Source organism: Canis lupus, chromosome 10 (genome assembly GCF_048164855.1).
Source record: "Canis lupus baileyi chromosome 10, mCanLup2.hap1, whole genome shotgun sequence".
NCBI lineage: Eukaryota > Metazoa > Chordata > Mammalia > Carnivora > Canidae > Canis > Canis lupus.
Genome location: NC_132847.1, coordinates 64130773 through 64147001, shown reverse-complemented (window position 1 = coordinate 64147001; position 16229 = coordinate 64130773). Strand labels below are relative to the sequence as shown.

The 16229-nt window shown below is 37.1% G+C and overlaps 1 long non-coding RNA gene across 2 annotated transcripts in view; it reads right to left on the bottom strand.

The window, feature by feature from the left end:
• The window catches only part of LOC140641815 (uncharacterized), a 143059-nt gene that overhangs the window by 44884 nt on the left and 81946 nt on the right, over positions 1–16229 (bottom strand). For both annotated transcript variants that reach the window (XR_012038413.1, XR_012038412.1), the window contains exon 2: positions 4793–4885. This is a non-coding gene — a long non-coding RNA (uncharacterized lncRNA). The remainder of the gene's footprint in view (positions 1–4792; positions 4886–16229) is intronic.

Below are 16229 nucleotides of genomic sequence, written 5' to 3'. Positions count from 1 at the left end.
TCATTTTTTATTTAAACCAACTTGACTTTGGTCAATTTGTTTGTAGAATGAGGGCTTAAAAGGTGGGATGGATTAATAAGTGTGGGAGCTATCAGCAGGGGGCAGTAGGACAGTCATTGCTGACATTCATTTACCAGGAGGGAGCATTATTGAGAGTTCTGAACCAGGAGAGGAAATGCTTTCCGTCAAGGTGGAAGATGGCTACCAAAGATTGGATGAGAAAAGCCAATTTAGGGAAGCATATGTCATCAGCCAGAGAATCAACCAACCAGGAAATGAAGGTAATGGGCCAGGGTTCCAAGAACCTTTAACCAAGCAAAGACAGGAAAGTTAGGGAGTTTTGGGATCGGTCCCAAAATAAGAAGAGAATTACAGGCAAGTGAGCTGGCCAGAGGGTCTCAAAAGGCAAGTTGCTTCTGCACATAAATCTGTGGTTACAACCATATTCTGGAGCTCCTTCTTGCTCTGCATTTTTTATGTGTAACAGTTTCAGAAACCTCCTGATGGAAGAAATTTTATGTGTTTGTGAAACTCAGTTTCCTAATTTATTGATGCAGTATATCTTTCAAATCTTCCTATCTTGAAAAATCAGAATAAAACATAGGAATATTAGTGAGGCTTAAGTCCATCATGATGGGATCACAGAGCAGGAGGGGTAAACTTAAAACATCCCCAGGCAAGTGTTTTGAACTCCATCTTAGATGAAGCCTCTTGAACTGTAGATCTTGTCCATGAAGAAAATCAAGCTTATTTAATTAATTTCTTTGCCCTCAGGCATGTGAAACTTCTTTTCCTCCCCCTTATCTTTTTTTTTTTTTTTCCAGTTTGGGGAGTAATATCAAATATATTAGATGATTGATTCAGTACCCAAGGAATTTCAAGTCTGAAACTGTGAATGGAGAAGTCTAAAGACATGAGTAGTGTTATCCTTTGATCAATGATCAAGGTTCTACTATACCATATGATTTAGCTGTGTGTGTGTGTGGGGATAAATGATGAATTAGTTAATCCACATACAATTGATTAGGAAGCTGATAAATGTTTATGGAAAAGAGGGCAAATGCTATTAATTATAATCTTAAAAGTTTGTTCCCAGGGAGAAGTCTCATATAGTTCATAAAAGAAATTATGAACCTTTGGGCCCAGAATGGGCCCACTGAGACCTAGACATGCTGGATTTTTTTTTTTTTTTTCAAAACTGGCTAACAAGAGAGGTGTCTGTACTTCCCTGAAGACTATAGAGTCCCATGGGTGGAAGGGGGGATAGGCATAATTTCATCTTCAACTTCATAATTTATGAAGATGATAGCAACAGACACTATAATTAAACTAGATAGTAACTAATCAATGAGCATCCAGAAAGTGTCATTACTGGATATATGGAAACCTGGAACTCCATATGATGCTTTTCTTAGTAGTTTCCAGTTTAGTATTTTATATTAAAAGAAGACTTGTTGGGCAGCCTGGGTGGCTCAGCAGTTTAGAGCCGGCCTTCAGCCCAGGGTGTGGTCCTGGGGACCTGGGATCGGGCTTCCTGCATGGAGCCTGCTTCTCCCTCTGTCTGTGTCTCTGCCCTTCTCTCTATGTTTCTCAAGAATAAATAAATAAAATCTTAAAAAAAAATAAAAGAAGACTTGTTGAGTGATATTTCACATGGCAGTTGGGAAGTGGTATCCAATACAATGATAAGGGAATCAGTATCTGAGATTCCCCAGATCTGAAATTATCGGGAAAATATTGGAAGAAATGTGATAGGGATAGATGTAAAGTGCTGGGAAAAATATTGAAGGTAGAAGATAGGAAAGATATGACTGACATAGCACCCAGCACTCTGTGATGGTTAATTTTATGTGTCAACTTGACTGGGCCAGAGGACAGTCAGATATTTGGTTAAACACCATTTCTAGGTGTATCTGTGAGGGTGCTTCTGGTTGGGATTAACATTTGAATCAAAGACTAAATATTGCAGGTTGCTAGCCTCCATGTAGGTGGGCCTCATCTAATCTGTTGAAGGCCTGAAGAGAACAAAAGGCAGAATAAGAAGGAATTTTCTCTCTCCACTTGACTGTCTTTGAGCTGGGATATCAGTCTCCTGTGTAGGGACTCAGACTCAGAATGGATCTTACACCAATGCCTCTCCTGGTTCTTAGGCTTTTGGACCTGCACTGGACTTTACTAGTAGCTCTGTTGAATCTGGTTCTCTCAGCCTCTATAATAGCATGAGCTAATTCCTTATAGTAAATCTCTCTCTCTCTCTTTCTCTTTTTTCCCCTGGAGAACCCTGACTAATGCAGTCCTCTCCCTGACTCCCTCCCTCACCCCCAAAGAGGGGGGAGCAAATGCTAGCCTTGGTATTAAGTCAAGAGCGTTAATGTCTACTAAAACATCAAAATTAATCTTGGGTCCAAAACAAGCAAGGCAATATCTTACTCATTATTCTGCTCTGACCAGATTATATCTGGAGCATCATGCTCAGTTCTGGTAATCCCAACATAGGAGGGAAAAGGTCAAACAAGAGGAAGTCCAGAAAAAAATCAATCAAGGTGGAAAATGCATCTAACGACATGACAGTGAAAAACTGTCACAGAACTTAGGATACTCTTGCAGGGAGAAGACTTCAGAGAAAGATACAGCAGCTATCTTCCGATTCTCAAACTGCCATCAGCAAGAAGAGGAATGATGTGGTCTCAGTGTAACTCCAAGGAGCAGTGACACAGAGTGCATGTTCTACGAAGAGAGAGTTCAGTCCATTTTAAGGAAGCGCTTTCCAAAGATGGACTGGACTGAAATGAGAGTACAAGTTTTCTCATGGAATGCATGTGACACACCAAGTGCTGCATAGTTTGAGTTTCCTGGTAGGAGTAAGATTGGCGTCAATTACTTTAAAGATGCTTCTCAATGCCTTTTTTAATCTATAAAATTGCTGTTCGTAGGGAAAGTGATTGTTAGCCAAGCAAATACTCTGGTGTAATGGAATATTTATACCATTTAAGAGAAGACACTTTTCAAAGGACATATGCATTTATAAGCAAACTGTTACCTATTTTTTGAAGTAGGTCCCTAGGAAACTTTCTGCATTAAGACATTTTAGGCCTTTCGGTTTACTTTTGTTACTTTAATTTAAATACCCATATCTTTTTGAAAGTAACATAAAGGATTATTATAAGTATTTTTAATCTACATTTTTCACCAATTCAAGCATATTTTTCCTTAATTATCCTGACTGAATCACTCTGCTCTGAACAAGTGAGTGACACGTACTACGGAAACACCGTAATAACAACAGCAGCAGCTTACCTTGGTTCGCAGTGCTTATTATGTGTTGGGCATGGTTTTAAGCATGGATTCACTCATTTACATGGATTTACTCCCTTAATCTTCACCAGGCAACTATATGAAGTAGCTGCAATTATCATTCCCATTTTTATTAACGAAGAAACTAAGCCCCAGAGAGGTTACACAATTTGTCCAGGGACATATTGTTAGCAAGAAGCAAAGCTAGGATTCTGGTTCCAGTGTCAGCCTCTTTTTTTTTTTTTTTCCCCTTTCCTTTCCTTTTCTCTTCTTTTTCTTTCTTTCTTTCTTTCTTTCTTTCTTTCTTTCTTTCTTTCTTTCTTTCTTCTTTCTTTCTTTCTTTCTTTCTTTCTTTCTTTCTTTCTTTCTAGTCAGCATTCTTATTATCACATTATTTCTGTTTAACAATTTTCTGATTTTACAGCATTACACTTAGAAGTAGAACATCTTTGTGATCTAGTAATTAGTTGATGTTTCATTCCAGATCATCCCCCAAGGATGTTGCTTCTGCAGTCTGCAACCTAAGCTTTTAAGGTGCTTAGGTTCTAAAATCGCACGATTGGAACTCAGTTGCATCTGTCTTGTGAAATTGGACTGCCTAGACCTGAACTCAGATCCTAACTTGGCCTCTTACTGGGTATGTGGACGGGGGCAAATGATGATTCCGTGTGATGGCTTTGTCCTCTACAGAGTTTTTGTTTCTATAAATGAAATAGTAGATGTAGGGAATTAAGAGGACACTATCATAATGACCCTATCATGATGAGCACAGTATAGGATTGTTGAGTTATTAGATTGTACACTGGAAACTAACACTGCATGTTAACTCTACAGGAATTAGAGAAAAAGAATAAATAAGATATGCATTAACTCCCTTCTGAAGACCTGATGCATAAAATAAGTATTCTAGAAGTGGGAGTTCTTTTTATTTGATAAATGCTATTTATTCTGCTTAAGTTTTTTGGATTCTGCTGGTTGAAAGAAAAGTTACTCCTTGTAATTTGAGTTTCTGTTGGGAGGTAAATAAGAATCATATTGAAAATGGCTTTCAAGTAGTTGCTCAAGTTTAAGTAGTTCCTGTGTGCCTTGGTGGGGGTAGTATTCCAATGCAATGTGTAATTGGGGATTTTTTTCATGCTTTGCAAAACATCCTAGTGTATCTTAAATTTCCCCATTATCGGTATTAATGACATGATTGTGTTTAGACATGGCCACCATGTCAAATGCACTTTCCATGTGATACCATCTTTCTATAAACACATTGAACAACTATATTCTTGCCTCCAAGTGATAGGACACAATGTCTAGTGCCTATGGTCTAGACAAAAAGCTTTGGAACCCAATGTGAATGTAACAAGGTAATGTTACAAAGTGCTTTGCAAACATGGAAAATAAATAGGGGCAGACGAAGGAAGTCCTTCTACCTAACCACAGACTTAAGAATTCAAGAAAAGAGCTGCACAAATGAATAGTTTTGTGAGTTGTGGGTGGATCTTACCGTATAACTTCTTGCTTTTTTCAGAGTGCCACAAACAAATTATTTTCTCCTCTGGGCAACTGGGTTCATGATTAATTCTCTGTCTCTCTTGACCTTTATAAATAGAGGAGAGTATTTTGATTAGGTGGTTTATGGATATTTATTTTCCCTTTTTTTAAAAAAAGAAAAATTAATATTGTCTTAAACTAGTACATACATGATGCTGCAAATTAGAAAAAATCAGAAAAATACAAAGAAAAAAGTGAAAATCACTTGCAAGCCGTCATGCAAATGTCTCTATTAACTTTTGAGAGATTGACCTCCATTTTTTCCCCTATAAACATATATGATACATAACAGAGTTATATTGCCATTTTTAAACAATGTCGTAATATGTTGTGGATATTTTCTTGTGTTGTTAAAAAAGGGAGGGGGGTATAACCACTATGGAAGAAGATCTGGAGGTTTCTTATTAAAAACACATATACAGGGATCCCTGGGTGGCGCAGTGGTTTGGCGCCTGCCTTTGGCCCAGGGCGCGATCCTGGAGACCCGGGATCAAATCCCACATCAGGCTCCGGGTGCATGGAGCCTGCTTCTCCCTCTGCCTGTGTCTCTGCCTCTCTCTCTCGCTCTGTGACTATCATAAATAAATAAAAATTAAAAATAATTAAAAAAATAAAATAAAATAAAAACACATATACACCTAACCCTATGACTCAGCAGTTCCATCCTAGGTATGGTACCCAAGACGAAATAAATAAAGCATCTGTTCACATAATTACTAGTACAAGAATATGCATCACAACTTCATTCATAATAGTAAAAAACTGGAAACAGCTCAAATATCCATCAACAGATGAATGGATAAACTAGTCAGCGATAAGAAGGAACAAACTATTTTTTAAATGAAATGAAATTTTTAAAAGTTTAATTTCAGTCTAGTTACCAGTGTCATAATAGTTTCAGGGGTACAATACAATGATTCAACGATTCTATATATTACTCGGTGCACATCATGATAAATGTACTCTTGATCTCCTTTACAGGTTTTACCCATTCCCCCTACCCACCTGCCCTCTGGTAACCATGAGTTTGTTCTCTTTAGTTAAGAATCTGTTTTTTGGTTTGTCTCTTTTTTTCTTTGTTTTGTTTCTTATAGTCCACATGGAGTAAAATTATATGGTATTTGTCTTTCTCTGACTGACTCATTTCACTTAGTATTATACTGTATAGATCCATCCATCTTGTTGCAAAGGGCAAGATTCCATTTTTTATGGCTGAGTAATATTCCATGGTGTGTATGTGTGTGTGTATGTATATATATATATATATGTGTATACATATATATATACACATATATATATTTCACTTTTTTCATTTCAGATTTCATTTTTTAATGGCTGAGTACTATTCCATGGTGTGTGTATGTATGTATGTGTATATATGTGTGTGTATATATATATATATATACCACATCTTTTTCCATTTATTTATCAATGTATACTTGGGTTGCTTCCATAGTTTGGCTATCTTAAATAATGCTGCAATAAACATAGGGGTGCATATATCTTTTTGAGTGTTTTCATTTTCTTTGGGTAAATCCCCAGTAGCAGAATTACTGGATCATATGTTAATTCTATTTTTAATTTTTTGAGGAACCTCCATACTATTTCCACAGTGACTGTGCCAGTTTGCATTCCCATGAACAGTGCACAAGGGTTTCTTTTTCTCCACTTCCTCACCAACACTTGCTGCTTCTTGTGTTTTTGATCTTAGCCATTCTTCTTCCAGGTGTGAGGTGATATCTCACTGTGGTCTTGATTTGCATTTTCCTGATGATGAGTGTTGTTGAGCAGTTTCATGTGTCTGTTGGCCAACTGTACATCTTTCTTGAAGAAATGTCTGTTCCTGTCTTTTGCCTATTTTTAATTGGATTATTTTAGATTATTTGTTTCTTTGGTGTTGAGCTGTATAAGTTCTTTATGTATTTTGGATATTAACCATTTATCAGCTATGTCATTTGCAAATATCTTCTTTCACTCAGTAGATCATCTTTTAGTTTTGTTGAGTGTTTTCCTTCGTTGTGCAGATTTTTATTTTGATGTAGTCTCAATAGTTTATTTTTGCTTTTGTTTCCCTTGTCTCAGGAGACATATCTAGAAGAATGTTGCTATGGCTAAAATTACTGCCTCAGCTCTTTTCTAGGATTTTTATGATTTCAGGTCTCACATTTAGGTCCTTAATCCACTTTGAGTTTATTTTTGTGAATGGCATAAGAAAATGATTCCATTTTATTCTTTTGTTTGTAGCTGTCCAGTTTTCCCAATACCATTTGTTGAAGAGGAACTACTGATACATAGAACAATGTTAGTGAATCTCAAAAACACTATACTAAGTGAAAGAAAGCAGACTTTAAAAAAAAAGCATATATTGCATGATTCCATTTTTATAAAGCTCTGGAACCAACTAAATCAATCTAGGTTGGAAAAAAACAGAACAGAAGTTTCCTCTGAAGGGTAAATTGGGATAAAGGCAGAACTGACTGGGAATGGGCATAAGAGAACTTTCTAGAGTGATGACACTCTTTTGTATCTTAGTAAGGGCTTATGTTACATAGATATATGCATTAGTCAAAATTCATTAAATGAGAGGTGCCTGGGTGGCTCAGTCAGTTAAGCCTCTAACTTTTGATTTCAGCTCAGGTCATGATCTTGGGGTCCTGAGACTGGGCCCTGCATCATCAGAGAATTTCTGTGAAATTCTCTCTCTCCCTCTCCTTCTGTTCCTGCTCACATCCTCTTTTTCTCAAGAAAAAAAGAAATCAAATGATACAGTTAAGATATGTGTATTTCACTGCATATAAACTTTACCAAAAAAAAAAAAAGAAAAAACACATACTGAATTTTAAATTTCTATTTCTTCATCAATGAAACTAAAACATGGAATTATATTTGTAAAGCATAGTGCCTTTATATATAATTACTCTGGAGGTTACAACAATCCTTTAAAACATGAATGTTCCTTTAAAACGAAGGTTTAATATACTTAATATGTGTATATATATAATAGTATATGTATATACACACACTATATGTGTATATACATACACACACATACAACTCATTAAAAAGAAACCACTGAAACTTCAATGGAGAAATAAGAAAAATAAGTGAGTTTATTTATTTATTTATTTTTTTAATAAGTGAGTTTAAAATTATTATTATTATTTTTTGAGTTTAAAATTATAAGGAGCAATATACATAGCCAGAAACAAATTCTGTTCAAACTCATTACTACAACAACAAAAATCTCTTTTTATTGAAGATCTACTAGGTTTAATGCATGATCTCAACTAATACACATGATTAATACACTTATCAAACATAATCAACCTCACCAGTATTCCAAAAATGAAAATTAAAATAATAGCTAACATTTTTTTTCCTCACAAAATGATGAACTTTAAAAGCATATAATAATGCTATGGAAAGCGTGATTGAATAAACACTTGCAAATATTATCAGTGGGATGTAATTTGTTGCTACTCTTTTGGAAATCATCGCCTTTTTCTCCCCCATGTGGATCAAGAGTTCAAAAAGAGAATATATGCTTTGTATGAGTAATTGTGTTCTAGGATCTTTTCTAGGAAACCCAAGAGTACAAAAATGCAACTATAAAAATGTTCACTCCAACATTATTTATAATTGCAGATGACTGAAAACAATCTGCATGTCTAACACAAAAGGCTGGCAGATTATTTACTGGAGTATATTCATATATTGGAGTCATGGGGATCCCTAATTGTCATCTGATCAGTGATCAAGGTACCTGAGGGGTACAAAGAGAGGGAAACTTTTCTTTTCCTTGTTCTGCCCTGGAGACTAGGGGAACAATCAGGACCAGATTTACATGTGGTCTTCCAAGCTTTTGCACATTTCTAAGATAGGAATACCAGGGTCTCTGGGCACTGAACGAAGCAGAAGATGCCTGGGCTATGTCCATATGAGGATAGCAGATGGGCTGTTGCAAATACTATTAGGACACCCTTTCCTATGCTCCTACAGCTCACTACACACAGTCCAATCACCCCATCTATATCACTTTGTATCATACTCTCCACTTGTTTACTTTTTTCATTAATTCCTGGAGGCCAGGAGTTTTTGTTCATCTTGTTCATCTTGACGACCCAAGAGTAAGTGTTCAATATATCAAATTGGGAGATTTTATAAAATACCGGTGAAGTTCTATATTCACACTTTTTTTTTTTTTTGAGGAGTGCTACCCCTGCCTTTTTTTTTTTTTTTTTAAAGATTTATTTATTTATTATAGACAGAGAGAGAGAGAGGCAGAGACACAGGAGGAGGGAGAAGCAGGCTCCACGTCAGGAGCCCGACGTGGGATTCGATTCCGGGACTCCAGGATCGCGCCCTGGGCCAAAGGCAGGTGCCAAACCACTGAGCCACCCAGGGATCCCCAACACTGTCTGGTTTTTAATCTTGGCTTTGCCATTTCTTAGCTCTCTGACTTTAGATAACACATTTATCTGAACCTCAGTTTCCTTATTTGTAAAATGTGATTAGTAAAACTCACCAAACTTAGGGAGTAATTGAGTTTGTCTCAGAACAATGCCTAGAAAAGAGTAAGTCCTCAAAAAATGTTGACTGCAGATATCCTTAGCAATTATTCTTTTTACAAAAAAAAGATAGACATAGCCATATGTTGTTGAGATAGACATAGCCATACTTATCAAGGAATTCTAATCACTAAACAATCCATGAACTTACCTTGGGGACACAGAAACACATATTTGTCTCTTGGAATTCATTCCATGTGCTTGGCACAACTTTAGGTAAATAGTAGGTGCTCATTAAGTGTTTAATGAATAGATAAACATATGGATTAGTTGCAGACCAAAACTAAGAAAAAGGAGAAAAATCTGTGGCTGCTATAACAAAATTAAATCCTCCATTTTTGGTGTCTTAATGACTAGGAAAGTTCCCTGGTTTGGAATTGGATGTATACACATCTTTCAGGAGGAGGCCATATGGCTTAATGGGAAAAGCCAAGGGGATGGAGTCACACGATTTGGCTCTCCTCTGCACTCTGCCACTTAGCAACTGTGTGACTTCAAACAAATTATCTAACTGGTTTGGTCGTCAGTGTTCTCCTTAATAAGATAAGGTTAATTATTCCTACCTCTTGGAGCTATTATTTGGTTATTGTCATTGTTGGTTTGGTTTTTGTTTGGTGTGACAAATTTTTATTTCAACGATTTGTTAAAATACCATTCATTAGCTTATTCCTCAGGACAAGAACAAAGGTTTCTGTGGAACTATGTATAGAATCTTATAGAATAGGGGACAACAGACTGAACCCAGACTGCCAACCAGATAACTTAATATAAGGTTATTATACTAGATACCTTAATATAAGGTATGTTAGGATAGTTTCTATAGAGTATTGGAGTTGTTATTTTTATTCCAGACTAATTTATGTCAGGTACAAGGACAGGGGTGAGATTCCTGGAATCCATTTTTCTGTCTGGTAAACACTAGTGGAAATTGAAGTGGTCATGAAGCTCTCAGAGGTGACATGTAACTGAGAACATGGAGGGCATTCAAATCAGATCAACTATTGAATATCAACATGGAAAGAAAATTTGTTACATACGGACTTAATGGAAACTATGCCCTAATTTATGTTAAGCTGATTCAAGAAGCCTCTCCTAAAAGTCTGCCTGGAATTGTCTGTGTGATGTGTCATGTAAGACATTGTATTTTGATTATATTTCTTTAATTCAATCAAAGGAGTTGCCTTGGGCTGACCTATAGTAGATTATGACATTAAATCATTATCTGGAGGAAAATACAGGGAACAAACATGGGTTTCATCTTTTGGCTTAGGAGGCAAAGATGTTTTATTGAGACTACCAGCAACTGGATTGTCACTCAAAATTGTTTAGACATTTGGAGTACTTGGTTGTGTATTCAGAATTTAGATTTGCAGGTTTTGTATTCATTAAACATTTCATTTCTCTAAGTGCTTACTGGGTGCCAGGCACTGCTCACGGTGCTAGGGACCCAAAAACGTAGAAAATCCAGGAAGATCCTAGAGCTTACTGTAGCTGGGGAGACAAAAGTAATTTTTAAAAGTATAGTTTTGCACGTGTTCTAGCAGAGATGTGTGTAAGTGCTACGAGGGCACAGAAGTACAAGCACTCAATTCCTCCTGGGAGCATCGGGGAGGAGGTGAGATTTTGGGTGGCTCTTGAAGCACAAGTAGGGGTTCAACAGAGAAATGAGGGAGGGGTGGTCATTCCTGAGAGAGGATGGAGCACTGGTTGAAGGAGCATAGAGGTGGTGGTGGTGGTGGTGGTGGTGGGAACCCAGAGCACACAGGAGAGTGGTGAGAGGCAGATGAGGTCACATTATTGAAGGCTTGAACTGGTGACTTTTTGGAAGATTGAAAAATGCTGACTCTAAAGTGACCTAAGTAATCAAGTAATGCTTACTGCAAAAGTCTAAGATAAATTACCAAACTGCCTGAAGTAAAATGTTAAGTTCTAGATTTCTCACTCTTCTAGTTTCCAAATCCCACTTCCAGAGAGAATCATGATTGACAGGTGGTTTTTTTCTTTTTCATAATATTTCCTTTTATTTTCTACGCATATATACCATACGTGTATGCATGTATATGTGCATTCATGTACACATTTTCACGGAAATGCAATCAATGTTTATGTATAACTTGTTTTATTTTCCATAGAAAGTTATATTTTAGACATCATTCTCCATGAATCCATATATTTGCATCTTCTTATTTTGGATGGCTGTCTGGTATTCCATCAGTGAGGTGGACCACAATTTGACTCAAATGATGTTTAAGGTTCTTCTTCACTTATCACTCTGGGAAATTCCACTGCCTTTCTTAGATTTCAAGGAAGGAGGCAGTAGGATGATATTCACAACCATTCAAAATGTCGCTTTGTGTTAAAACAATCCTCCTACTGGGAGAGGAGGGGAGGAATGTCCTTCTAGGTCTCTGCAAGTTGCTCATCTCACAGAAGTACCATGCTATTTGGTTTGATAAGGAGTTCTCAGAACTTTTCTGTTACTGGGGCTCCCGCAGGAGAGTTGGCATTTGGAGAGTTGGGGAAGCATCAGCAGGGGTTCCTCAGGCAGGAAAGCTTACTCTGTTCTGAGCAGAATGCTGCTGGACTGGATTCAGGTGGGAGGCTGGCTGTTTCCTCATTTTAATCGGTCAATCAACAAACAATTTTTGAATACCTGCCGTGTGCTCAGTGTGAACCAGCAGGGGAAACATGATTCTTGCCTTTGAATAACTTATAATCTGGTTAGGGAAACAAGATTCATGAAGCAGTGAGTAAGATCTATTAAGCAATATGTAAGCAAGTGTTGTCGAGTTATGTCCTAATAAAAGTGCTGTAAGGACCGCTGAAAAGGATAATATGAGTGTGGGCTGGGATAATAGGGAAGATCTCTCTGGAAAGGGTGAGATGTGAAATGGCTCTAGGAGATGGGTAGCACTCCAATAAACAGAGTACTTAAAAGGGACTTTCCAGCCCCAACCAGTGTGCAGACCTAACCTTGCAAGTCGATTGGTAGGAATACTGAATTCAGTTATTTGGTCTAAGTAACAGGAGAGGTCTAAGTTCTCTGTGTGAATTCCCAGATACGGAAGCATCCTACAATTCTCCTTTGCTCGCGAATCACAGATCCCTCCTGGTGAATAAAGAAAATAATGATTACTTACTATCATGAAAATAGGTTGCAGGGCTTTGGTGGTGTTGATGTTTATGGCCTGCCTCTCTTATTTTCAGGCACATCATCACTCTTACTTACCAGGGTTGCTGGAGAACTTTGGTTTCTGCTGCTCCCAAACCAGAGCAAAACATTACATTTGAGTTTCAGATATTTTGACCATAATCAGAAGACAGACAGTCCAAGATTTACTTGAAAATGGATATGATGCTCTCATAAATGTTGGTCCATTGAAAAACCATGGTATTGGTGACTTGGCATATCCCTTTGAGCCTAACTTTACTCCGAGTATGTTCTTAGTGTTGTATTCCCACAGGGTTTCTGTAGATGTGTGTGACAGAGATTTCTCTTTTAACCAGGGTTGTAGGAAACTAAGGAGGTCTTAAAATCTAAGTGATGTGGGAGAAGGAAGATCTGCTTTCCTGGGGGTTTGCCTTAGAAACTTGGGCAAGTTACTTCACTCACTCGGGAGGGACTAATTCTGCAAAAGTAAGAAAAAGTATTTGCTGGGGCAGAATGTAGTGTCTTGTTCTTAAGTCGTCTCAGAAAAACAAGGTTGAACTGACTCAGGTGTTCTTATCCTAGGGTATTTTGGGTGAATGTGAAGGCAGTCCTGAACCTCTTCAATTTTATGCAAAGCATGGTACATGTGTGTATTGCCGGAAAGAGACTCCAACCCCATAGCTTTCATTAGATTTCTAAGAAGTTCATGCCCTCCTCGAAGTTAATCACCTCTGGATGATAGGAACTCTAAAGGCTTTTTAATGTTTGAAAATTTTATCATTCTTTGATGTTCCATCTTCATAGTAAGACTTATAGAGTAAATATTTTTACAGGGAGAAGGATTTTCACAAATCCCTTTAAATCACACCTTCTTCACTTGAATCTGAGGCTAATTCTATATTATGGAGGAATGTTTTTTACCAGAGAATTCTATGAGACCCAAGGTAATATAATTTTTGTTCCATTAAACTTGGGAGTTGTTTATATGTCAACAATGTTGTTTATTGCATTATTAACACTATCTACTCTAAATGACTTTGGGGAGAAAACATTGTTCCTTCAACCCAAGTGGTCCTCAGAGTTCTCAAAGATCTATCTTTGCATTAAGAGGTTAGGTATTCCAGGGTAAAAATGTGTTCATTATCTTACTTTGCTTCCTTAAAAAAAAGACTTCTCTGAGTTACTTACTCTTATTGCCTCAGTGTTTTTTTTTTTTTTTTTTTTTTTTCAGATGGCCACTATAAGGCTGTTCACGTGCAGAAACTTTCTGTGTCTTTCACAGAAGCAATGAGAAGGCATTGCCCGATGACACCCAGTGTCTCTTTTATAAATATAGTCAGGGCCACCTGGGTGGCTGTCAGGCATCTGATTCTTGATTTCAGCTCAGGTCATGATTTCAGGGTTGTGAGATTGAGCCCTGCGACAGGCTCTGTGCTCAGCATGGAGTCGGCTGGAGATTCTTTCTCTCCCTCTCTCTCTGCTCCTCTCCCCACTCATATGCACGCACTCTCTCTCTCACTCTCAAATAAATATATAATAAATAAAAACTAAAAAATATATATAGTCAATGAGACCCTCTTTGAATTTAAAATCGGGGGAAAAAAGATTTTGAAAGATCAATCTGAATTTAAATATCCCCAAAAGAAAGATAGATTTGTATTCTTTCTGTTAAAAAATAACACATGACATTTATTTCTCTTTTTGCTTTATCTGCTGGGACTCTCAGAACTAAAGTCAATGTCTAAATGTAATTTGCAAGAGGTTATTCATTACAGATACTTGTACACATCTCTATTTTCCTACATTTACTACAATGCTACAATTTGTAATTTTTTTTAAAAAATTATAAAACAATATGTTTTCACTGAAGAAGAATGCAGAGGAAAGAATCATGAGTAGTTTCATGCTGAGAAATAACACCTGTTAACTTTCTGGTCTTCCAGTGTTTCTTTTATGCATAGATGTACTTTCACAATGTTGTGATCGATTGTACATGTTGTTACATAAACTCCCCTTTTAATTAATAATATACTATGAGATTTTCAATTTCTGTTACTTTTCCTTAAGAACATGATTTTTGACAATCGTTTGGTACTCTATAACAAAGATGCTCTGTTATTTTACGCTAAAGTTGGTATCTTTATACATGGAGGCTTAGGGCTCCTTTTTATTAGAATAAATATCCTGGAGTGGAATTACTAAATTACTAAACCTATTTTAAAGATTTTCACTAATACTGAAAATTTGCTTTCCATTACTGTGGGAACAATTGCACCCCATACCAGCTGTGTTTGAGGGTGGCTATTCCTGTACACCATTGTCAACACTGAATAGCCCTTTTTTCTTATAATCTTAATTTCTTTAATAGAAAAAAAAGGTATATCATTCTTTGAATTTATGTTTCATTGATTTTAATATGACTTAATATTTTAAAAATGTGTCAGCCATGTGGAGGTTTTTATACGTGTGAGCTGTCCATTGTTGTCCTTTTCTCATTTTTCTACTGAGGTGTCTGCCTTTTTTCCTATTGTCTTGCAAAAGCTCTCCCTATAGTTAAAATAATACCTCTTTGGCATCTATCTTGCATATGTTTCTCTCATTTGCATGCCCATTGCTGTGAGAGGCATGTAGTACCGGGAGTACAAGTAAAGAGACTCCAGAGCTGGACTCTCTGGGTTCTTAGCACAACTCAGAAATTATTCCACATCTTTGTTCATCTCCTTCCTTATCTATAAATTGGGCTAGTAGTGCTATCTTTCTGATATGTACAAAACTTGGAATAGTGCCTAGAGTATAATGTGCACTCAATACTAACTAGTTTCATTAATTAGAAGTCTATTTTCAAATGCCCTGCTTTATATTGAGCCAACTGAAGAGTTGTCTTATATCTTTTAAGGGAAAGAGTTGTGGGAGGAGGGGGGGAGGATAAAAGGAAAGTAAAAAAATGTCTGTGTCAATACCATTTACACTTTGTGACAGCTTTGCAAAGAACAAGTGATACTTCTCCAGATCCAAGTTTGATTTACACCCGAAATAAATGTAGGTGCAAAGGAAAAGAGAACTCAATATACTTGGAATGTGCTGGTCATCAAATGCATAGTTATTGCATCTATTTGATTGTTTTGGTTTAAATGACAGATGATGTTCCAGTGGCCTTTCTCTTGGAGGATCTCAGGATGTGTCACAGGTCTTTAATTTAAGCCTCATCTTTTCCACCCAGGAAATAATCGGGGTAGGGCTCTCTTGCTTAAAGGAGGAGAAAATGACAGGCACAGTGTGAGGCTCCTCCGTGAGGGAGCTGCTGCAGGTGAACCACCAACCCTGGAAGGGCAGACATCAAATTTCGCTGGACACCGGAGACCCTCCCCACTGAAAATAAAATAAATTGTGTTCCAAATGTGGTTTTGAAACGAGGAGCGAAGAGCCTCCAATTTGAAAATCATCACATCCACTGTGTCTTCATCCTCCAAATGAGGACTCTCTTACATTTTAGTCAGTGTGCCATGTTCCTTTTATATCTGTTCTCGAAGTCTTGACATCACTAAAAATAAATGACTCAATTACGCTTGTGCAGAAGCAGCTGGAAATCTACCCAAATCTTCCCAATCTCTAAACTGTGTAAACAGAGACACCAAAGAGGGGGGGAAAAAAGAGAAAAAGAAACAAAAATG